We start from the raw sequence: 10,623 nt of genomic DNA, 5'->3' as shown, positions 1-10,623 counted from the left end.
AAGAAAATGAATATGGAAAAGATGATAGAAGAATAAAAATCAGTAGAAAAAAAGATCCACAATATTATGGGCATTAAATAATTGAAAAAGGATATTTCCAATGTATATGTAGTCACACAAAAGTCTCATTTTGCCCCTTCAGAATATGACCTTTTATCCGGTGAATTTTAAAATGAATGTGGTCTTTTTTTTTCCGAAATAAAATTATACTTGCATCCTCGCGGTTTATTTGAATATTTTTTTACCTTTAAAATCTTAGTCCAAATCTCAAAAAATAAAAACTATTTTTTAAAAACTAATTTTTCAAGTTTTCAAAATTTTACTAAGATTTGAAAATGTTTTTAAAGATTAGACAACAAAATATAAAAAGATACACATCGTGAAACTAATGTTTATTGTTTATAAAGAAAAGAAAACCAAAACAAAAATAGTTTCCTAGTTTGTTGGTTAATCCAATTTAAATAAAACTTTCAATTGGTTCATTTTTTTTTTCAATTTCACTGTTGTTCCACTATTTCTTTGGGTTTCCTACTTTAATAAGGTCGTTTTTGCAACGGTTCGTAGTTGGGAATGTAATGCAAAATATATGGTACTCTTAATTTCGTGCACAAGTAAGAAATATTTATGATGTATAAATGAAGTACAATATATATTTCATCAATATAAAATATATTTGAGATGAAATTGACATAATTTAAAATCTTCCAAAGTAAATAATATCATATCGTTGTAATATTAATAACGGATTGTTCGGAGCCCAACACATCATCCTTCCAAGAAAGAAAGAAACTAGGAAGCTTGAAGAGTTGGACAAACAAGAAAGACAAAAGCCACTCCATTTCACAGTTGCTTGATTGTCATCATCACTCGAGACAAAAATTTAAAAAGATTAAAAAGAAAAAAAAAAAACATCTCATTAATGCGATAATATTTCTCCTCCTAAATTAATTAATTAATTAATTAATTTTTCCAAATTTTGGAGAGATGTTCAAAGCAGGGATTTTCAGGTGGAATAGATTTGTTTGTCGAGTCCATACTTTAGTTTGTTTCACTCCCACGTCTCCTTAATTTGTCACAATATTTTTTCACCAAACTTTCTTATTTCGCTTTCACTCTATGTACTATTATTTGTAACACAGTTTTATGTTTAATTTACACATCAAATGTATTATATTGTACCTAAGACTAAGAGTTCAACCAAAATGTTGAGGCAATCTTCAAATTAAGACGACTCCCAACTCAACCATGTGATCTCTTTGGTCAATATGTTATGTCGTTTCTTTTGAAAACGACATAACCAATTGCATTTGAAATGACAACCCAATTCAAATATATTGCTTATTTTTTAGTTTAGGACAAAAATTGTATCTAAGTTAGATTTTCTAATTTTTTTTTTTTTTAAGACTTCTACACATGTGGAAATATTGTTCATAAACCCAAGATTTCGGAAGGAAATAATAATTTTCTTTTGCTATATGTCGATGAAAGAATATAAAATGGCAAAAGGCTTGAGAGGGAGGCTTTTTTTTTCTCTTTTTGTGTGTCTTCTGATGGATTGTATGTTGAGTGGTGAGGAAGAAAGAATATTTGGGTGCAAAAAATTTGATGGATGGTAGTTTTTTTTCTTTTTTACTTGAATGTGAAGTTACAAATTTGAATCTTCGACTTTTTGTGTCTTTACTAGCTAGTTAAGCTATGTTAAGTTAACCCTCCAAGGTTACTCTGGATTATTTATTTCGTTGCTTCTAAATTCAATTATTACATAAACAATAAAAGTAAATTATTGCAATCCAAGGCCTATGTATAGTATGGTGTTTCTTCTGGACTACAATATATATGGAATTTTCCATGCAAAATTATCTTTAAATGCATGCTATTGAGGTTCTCAAATAACTAATTATAAATAATTATCATGCAAAAAGATATAATTAATTACATGCGGAGGTATTTATGAAGTTAAAAAAATTAAAATAATAATAATAAATTTTAATGTTAAGCTTTGTTGACTGCTATTTGCTTTATAACCTATATATTTTAAAATATATTTTTCAAAATAGTTGGGTCTTTTTAAAAAAAAGAAAAAGAAAAAACCAACGATAGTTTTTATATCTGCAAGTAGCCCTAGTATTATTATAAAAATAATATGTTTAGAATCAAAATCAAAATTCCTTCAAAAAAAAAGAACAGCGATAATAAATAAATGATACAATAAATCGATTTCTAAAATTCGAAATCTAACAATTTCCATTTCATGTATGAAAAAATGTATTATAGAATTGCTAATTAATAATGTAATACTGTTAATCCTTCATTAATATTCAATTAAACGCATACTATTTCAACATTCACGGGAGGGAAAACATTCTCGAAATATATTAACTGCAATTAATAATGTCCTAAAAAGATTTGCAATTAATAAAACAGGTAAGAAAATGCCTAGCTGAAGACTTTATTGGGTTAATTAAATTCAAGCACTTTGCTGTCGGAAATCTAGCGCTTCCATTTTTAATCAGAATTAATTGGATGATTAATGTGATTGATTTTAAAAGATAATATATAGTTTACTTCTATTTTTTTAAAAGCAACACTTCAATTTTAAATGTATATATAAATAATTTTTATTCATGTAGTGTATTGAATAATATTACAAAACATATTGTTCAAATCTATTTGAACATAGTTCAACTAACTAAAAACATATGTTACTGATAAAAAAGGTACATTCGAATTTACACCTCTATAGATTACCATACTTATTAAAAAAAATTACTGTTAGAATTTAATTTATTATTTTTAATGCATGGCTCTAACCTGAATAAGTTAAAAAATCTTGGAAAAGTTTGGGTGATAAGGAAATTTGAATTATAAATGAGAACTTTTAATTTAAAAGTAGTTTGTTAATTGCTAAAATTAGTAGATGTAGACACTTGAAAAGTTGAAATTATTGGTATTCAATTAAGTCTTTGCAAATAATAATAAATAAAACAAAAACAAAAACGATAAGATTTTGTTCATTATCCAAAATAATTTAGATTTTTTTTAGTACAACCAAAATAATTTAGATTAGTTGTGGATTTGAGTTTTCAGTAATTAAGAACTCCTTAGGGCAGTATTAAGTTTCTTTTTTTTTCCTCCTTTTCCCTTCCACCATCTCGAACATGGCTTGAAGGCATTTACGTCTCATTATAAGTTCGGTGCAAATTTCCACTCATTTGCATTTTATTTTTGCGAGGTAACATTAAAAAGAATTATGTAATAAAAAAATAAGAGAACTTTCCCTCCATACTATAAATTTAATTGTATTATAAAAATGTCAAAACTTTTTATTTTAAAATAATATAGCATAAATTTGATTTTTTTATAATGTATTTGAGATTGAGTTTGGTTTTGATTTTGATTTTGATTTTGATTTTAGGGTGATTTTAATTCAAAATATATATTTATTTTCTGTTATTTATATAAATGCCTGTAGAAAATATCAAATTAAATCATAATCATCCTTAAATTATGGTAGTTATAACCAATTTATACAACAAATATATTTTGAAAGTCATAGCAACAATGAAAGAAGGTTATCATATTTGAATGGTACAATAAATATCTCAAAAGGTATGAAATTATGTTGAAAACACAGTTAGTTTTTAAATGTATTCAACTCACCTTGGTCTCTAGATTTTTAAATAAACGAAACATGTCTATATACTAAGTTTAAATTAAATAATTTGCCACAAAGTAATAACAAAAAACTAAAATAACCCGAAGATTAATGATTAAAATAGACTGGGAAAATTAACGGATCCCTTCATCAAAGAATAAAATTATCACTTCATACAGAATGAATCACTAGCAGCAATCATATATCATTCTTGTTTCATAATACAGAATTTGACCATCCAATTTCCAAACATGGAGTAATTAGGGATCACAATATTGCAGTCTTATTTACATTAACTATGAAACTTTGGCTACTTAGTAATTAGCAGCGATGGAAGAACATAAATTTTTATAACTTGAGAGATCCAAATTGCAAGTACAGCTGCAGGACACTTCCCTTCAGGCCTTCTCAATACACAAACACAACAAAAAGCTATCAGTTAGCCGGATTCTGAGAATCATGCTTTCGGAAAAGTCTCTTGATGGCTTCTTCCTTCTCATCAACAAAGTCGATGAACTTATATATAACCTGAGTCCAGCTCGAGTTCGACGATACCAACTGGGGATGAGAAGACTCCTTCTGTTGTCGAATGTAGCGAGCAATTGTCGAACTATGCGGAGAAGAAATATAAGAAGAGCAATGAGAGAAAGGCACCACACAACAGATATAGACCCCAGAAGCTGATCAAGTGAAGTTGGTTGGGCTCAGATTTCCTTCTCCTCTCTCCAGGACAACCCATCTTGCAAAACCACTTCTCATGGATCTTCTGAAGCTTTCCATTCTCTGAAAGCTTTAAAATGGCAGTAGAAATGTCTACCGCAAGTGGAGATCCTCTCTGAAAAGCCTGCTTGAAGGCATTGCATTAATGGATTGCAACAAATGAAGAAGGCAATATAGAAGGCCATTAAAGTTTAATTACCAATAGAAACTATGAGCTCATTACTAATAAGATAACCACGTAAAAAAACTACCAGAACCATTGATAAATGATGAATGCACATAATATCCTCACTGCAATAAAGCTATAATATTTATGGTTTACCCCCCAAGTTGCCATTCAAACAGAGTCCAATTTTTTATGCACAGTTATCAATTCCCTCCCGCCCTAGTAAGAGAAGGCTACTCACAAATCCCCATCCACTCTTGGTAAAGGCTGCCCGATCATTCCGAAATCAGTCCTCCCTGACAAGAATAACTCCATATATGGAAGTTCATCTACAAACAGCTGCCACCCCTCCTTTTTTGAATGGCCCCTCAGCAGTGCCAATTCATACTCTTCTGGAGAGCCTAGAGAAACAAGCCTCGACTGTGGTATGTAAAGACTCTCGGTAAGATAGCTATAAGCAAACGATCCTACCTGGTAGCCAATTGGCTGTTCACTAGTAATCAAGTCATCAAAGTCCTTTTATGGGAGATGAAAGTTGCTGAACTGTAAGGATTGAAGTGAGACTAGCTGTGTAGCTTGATGTGATAACCATCAATAAGAAAAGCCACACCACCATTACCATACGTCCAAGTGGACTTACAGTCTCTTCCTCTGCAATTTGAGTTACGAAGTCAGAAATCTTGTCAAATGTTTAGTACATCAATTCGAATGAGTATTTGAGCCAATAGTGAATACAACATACAAGGAAAAGTCCAACTATACTCTATTCATCTATTTACATGAGCGGTTTATGCAGTCAGTTAGAATCATGGACTGTGATATGGAAATGTATGAAAATGATTTGAACAGTCATACAAATGACCGGGATTTAAAGACTTAATGTTGGAACTGCAGAAATGACATTCTTTGACAATGAGATTCACGGCATAAATTACCTCAAGTGAACAGTAGCTAGTATGTATTTGGAAAGAGATTAGGTAGTATAGATAGCTATTAGAGAATGAACCTTCCTTAAAACAGCTTAATGCAATACCCACCAATAAATGGTCACATTCAACCTATAATACAGCTTGAGTGAATAATACAACATAGATTTTAGTAACAGTATCTTGAAGAAATGAGTTCTGATAAACCAAGTCAGTGTCCTTCTGCGCAAGTATTTTTTAGGTAAATTGAAGCAGAAATATAAATATAAGATTTTCAGGGAAATCTTAAGGCTCGTTGTTGTTTCCAATTATATATTGATCTTATTTATAACATAACATAAGTGAAAATAAAGTGGATCAGAAGATAAACTGTTGATTTATCTTAGTCAAAAGTTTGAATTCAAGAGTCAAACTTGCCCAATATGGCATCGAGCCCCCCCCGAACATGCTGGTTCTTCTCATTTTAGACAGTGCTTATAGAAATAACAAAAATAAATTAATAAAAGAATCAAAAGTAAGTAAAAATACAAATATCTTACGATTTGTTTTTAAACAATGTTGAGAAGCTGAACCTGCAAGATGGAAATATATTTCATATATTAATTTACTTCAAAAGGAAATGTGTGTCAAAGAAAAGCCGTGTGATAAAAAAAATTTCACTTATTGATCTATAAGTAACTGCCTTGAACACTGAGAGAACTTACAGTATTACTGTCACAAGCTGTCTCTCTTGGTGGACCACGGAAATCATCATTTACTCGATGCTCAAGAAGCCATATGACTGCCCCAATCATGAAAAAGGACGCCGAGGTAACACACAACATCTCTACTGTAAATGGTTTAAGGAACACCCAAGCATTCGACTTTGAAATTTTTATTGGAGCCACAATAACAAGACCAGTAGAAGCAAAAGGCTGAGAAAAATCCACAATCCTTGTGCGATTGGTTATGATTGCAATATCTCCAACAGCTGCATCAAATATCTGACACAAAAAACTGAGAGAAAGTAACAGCTCCGCAATAGAATTTTGTCAAGAAAGAATAAATCTAATCTACACGCTAATACATCTCAAGTCCATAAGTAGGTACCACTGCATATAGAAATAACAATATACTTTTGTTCTTCCAACAATATTTTATTTTCAGCCTACTTGTAAACCTTGTTCACTACCTCTTTTGGATCGTGATCAAATTATACTGAAACTTTTGAGAAATGAATTCATTATTTTGACTAGAGGATCTTAGACACCGAGTTATAGTAATAATAAATTTCAAATGCTAATACACCCTACAGCACATAAGTAGGCCATAATCAAATAAAACCACAGAAGACATCTATTCTACCCCTTAGAAACCAAATGAAATCATTGTTTTACACCATCCGTGAAACCTTCTTCTAGAGCTATTCATATAGTTGACTAGATTATGTTGACGCTTTCTAGAAAGCACAAATCCTAAATTGGATTCATTCTCTTTAGGGCACTCAAACATCAAGGGAAGTAAATGATATAATGTTTTACTTACACCATTCGCCACATTCTTCACAAGATCATTATAACTGGGAGATCTTGTAGCCATTTCCAAAAGGTATAAACCTGTAAGGAACGTCATACGGGACCAGCTTTCTTGCTTCGTTGAATAGATCAACACAATATCCTTGGATGTTTTCGTGGCTTCCATTGACCGCTGTAATAAATTCAACAAAACTTACTCTAAGTGGCACTCCAATTCTTAATGGTCTTTCATTGTCTGCAATTACCCATCCACGCGGTCTCTTTGTCTTTCCACCAGGCCAGGTAATATTGCCAAGAGTCTGGTTCAGGTGGGTAGAACTAATTTGTTTCTGTTTCAGAGTTCCGGTGATTGGATTGTAAAGCCTGCGATATTAGACCAATAACCAACTCTACGCAATCCCATCTGATCTATATTTATCACCTCATAGGCTCTACTGACAACGTTCCGATCTGAATTAAACTCAATCTGACCACTTAAACCGGTAAAGTTGTGTCTGCAACAATATGCTCAAAAGAAGAGCACCATCGTCAAATATTTTGAGCTTCCCCCAGGGCATTTTAGATGTATTTAAATCATGAAACTTGTTCTTCAAAGAGACGTAATGCTCCTCCTACCTTCATTTAGAAACTTATCAATGGAACGTGCAACTAATTGAATGGTATCATAGGCACTAAGAGCATAGACGTTCAATGAAGAATTACTGGAGACTTCTGGCAGCATCTTCCTTAACCGAGACCATAATCTTGTCTTTTGGCTGGATTCTGGAGTATGTTGACGAAGTACAACCACTCCTTGAAGGATGTTTAGAGAGGTTTGGTGCGTGGGCAGAATTGAATCTAAGGTCGTAGAAAGCCAGTCTGTTGCAAGCCACACATAATCACTTGTCATCATATTAAGTTGATGAGCTATTTTGAAGATACTTAATTTTGGATCAGGATTGACATGAACAACATAGATACGGGGACCAAGTAACTTGGATTTATTGAGTATGTCTGTAATTTCACTGAGATTAAACTGAGAAGGTAAGGGTATTTTGTAAGAAATTTTAAACATCTTCTTGTCAAGTTCATCAGCTAAAGTGGACATTCCATTTCTACCATAATCATCATCCACAAAGATCATTATCACCTCTTTCCACTCATAAAAGTCGATCAATTCTGCCATAGCAGTCATCTGATACGAGTCACTCTGAGTAGTCCGTAAGAAAAAGGGGAATTGGAGAGCAGATAAAGTTGGGTCAGTAGCAGCATATGATATAAGAGGCACTTGGAGATTATTAGCAATCTGTAAAACCATATGAGCTACAACTGAAGATTGAGGCCCAACGATGGCTACTACATCTTTCTCAAGTACCTGGAAAGCTGCCGCACAAGGGGGCATAAGTCAGAAAGTGCCGCTTAAAACAAGTTAACATCAAGACAATTCTATAAAATGAGAAGTCCAGTATAAAATTTCAGTGCCATGTATTTAAAATGGGAATTGATATAGATAGAAAAGATGATTAAGAAAAAGCAGAAAGCATCAGGAATGATATGACACACGGTAATATTATAATTATGCAATTTCATACTAATTAAGTAATAACAATCATGGTCATAGCAACATAGCAATTGGATTGGATGATTGACAATTCTCAAAATGTCACCAAAATTTCAAATTTATTATGAATGCAATACGTATACAGTGAGTGATGTACCTCCAATAGAACCCAAGAGAACATTACAATGTGTATCTGCCATGATCAAATTCAGTTTCGTTCCATTGAGAATGGTTGGGTCTGCATTAACATCCAAAGCTGCAGCTTCCATTGCCACCTTCGCTGCTCTTCCTATAACAGAATCAAAAGTAAAAACTGCACCAATGTTCACAACCGCTGGCCTTTGGCAACATGCAGAACCAGCAAGAAATGCCCATATCGAACTAATCAATGTAAGAATCAATAAGTTCCCCATGAGTGAACAACCTTAATCCACCAATCCAGTCTCGACCATGAAGACTCAAAGCTGAATAATGCAAGCTTTCACAGAGCTGGAGAGTGCTGAACAGACAAGGTGAAGGAGCTTTAGATGATAACCAAGGAAACTTTAAATGAAGAGGAAGAGCTCAAGAACGTAGCCCAGAGAAGAACAAGAATTCCACCTAAAAACTTCATTACAGAATTCCCTACTACCAATTCTTGTATAGAGTAGTTCGTAGTGAATAAACCCAAGTTAACCATGGCTACTTCCGCGACACAAAATCGTAAATAGTAAACCATGAACAGACAAAAGATGTAGGTCAGAGATTAGTACAAAGAAAGGCAAGAACAACAAATCATGGGGGATTGACACGTCTTATCCAAGGGAATTGAGTCCCATTGATGGTAAAAGAAAAAGAGAGGAGAAGTTCCACTTCCATTTGCTGATCAAAGAAATTTAAAATTTACTAGGAGATGATTTTTAGCCAAAATGGGACCCTGTTTCCAATTAATGCACGTCTCCGATTTGACGCCCGGAAGCTGTTCAACAACGTGGTGCTGGTTGCGCCGATGATCCCGTCAATCATTGTTGACGGATGGTTACAACTCCGAGCAATCCTCCGACAACGTCCACCAAATCAGTACTGTTACAGAACAGATTAAACAACTGAAAGTTCAAAGGAAACAGCCATAAAATTTCTCTCCCCTTTCTCATTTGGTTATCAATCACTGAAACTGAACCGCAGAGTCTCTTTCCTCGAGAGCCATCGAACCACGCTCCAACCGCTGAATCAAACTGAAACGAGAATATCATAGAGTTACAAATTCGACACTAATCTAATTCTGAAACAAAACTTTACAGTGATTCTAAGGAAATTTGAATCACGAACACTTCCAGAATCGCGCAGCGACAGCAGCGCCTTCATGGGCGGGAAGACCATTTGCAGCGTTTCCAACTGAGGAAGCATGAATTTGACTACTTGACGAATCAAATTTCGGTTGGATAAGGAAGGTGGATTCATAACTTTCCTTTCAATAACACGTGTTGATTACACAAAACCCACACAATATTTTCTTTAATTTTGTAAGAAAAATTATCAGAAGAAGGAAGAAAGTGATGATTCGAAACAAGTCAATCGACAGTCCGACACCACAATAACGCTCACCTTCAAATCCTTCTTACCAATTCTCTTGCTTCTCACGAGCTTTTAATAATGGCTTCTTCAAATCCATTGCTATTTCCAAGCCAGATCCAGCTTATGGGCAATTAAGGATAATTATGATAATGTAATACTTGAATTTGTAATCTCATCCACCAATCTTTAGAATTGAAAGATGTTGAAACAATCACTCTGTAACTGACTGTTTAACTTTCCCCTACTTCTGAGCGCTCTGTCTCAAGTACAAAAGTCTACTTGAGAAATGGTAAAAATTACCTCTCTGTATTATCTAATATTCTTGTACTACTTGAGAAATGATAAAAGTTACCTTTTTCTGTTATCTAAGATTCGAATGAACCGACCACCCAAATATATTAGCCTATCAAAACATGTTCTATGTAAAAAGTAGATCAAATTTTTTATAATATTATAAAAAAAAATGACAAAATATCACTAATATAGACATAAAATTAATATTAATCATTTTTAACTCATCTAAAAATAGAAAATTTATCCTCTTTTAT

At 33.0% G+C, this 10,623-nt stretch overlaps 1 pseudogene across 1 annotated transcript; it reads right to left on the bottom strand.

Annotated features, from left to right (window-relative positions):
- Positions 1 to 3,988: 3,988 nt before the first annotated feature.
- Positions 3,989 to 10,357, bottom strand: LOC148207850 (glutamate receptor 3.7-like; annotated as a pseudogene). Its single transcript, XR_015787621.1, has 7 exons — positions 10,106 to 10,357; positions 8,679 to 9,735; positions 6,992 to 8,343; positions 6,172 to 6,450; positions 6,010 to 6,039; positions 4,783 to 5,203; positions 3,989 to 4,499 (listed from the first exon to the last, which is right to left on the bottom strand). The product of XR_015787621.1 is annotated as a glutamate receptor 3.7-like (transcript).
- Between the last annotated feature and the right edge of the window lie 266 nt (positions 10,358 to 10,623).

Source organism: Momordica charantia, unplaced genomic scaffold (assembly GCF_013281855.1).
Source record: "Momordica charantia cultivar OHB3-1 unplaced genomic scaffold, Mcharantia_2.0 BLBB01000050.1, whole genome shotgun sequence".
Classification (NCBI taxonomy): domain Eukaryota; kingdom Viridiplantae; phylum Streptophyta; class Magnoliopsida; order Cucurbitales; family Cucurbitaceae; genus Momordica; species Momordica charantia.
Note: the sequence above shows the minus strand (reverse complement) of the source record. Positions and strands in the feature narration are given on the sequence as shown.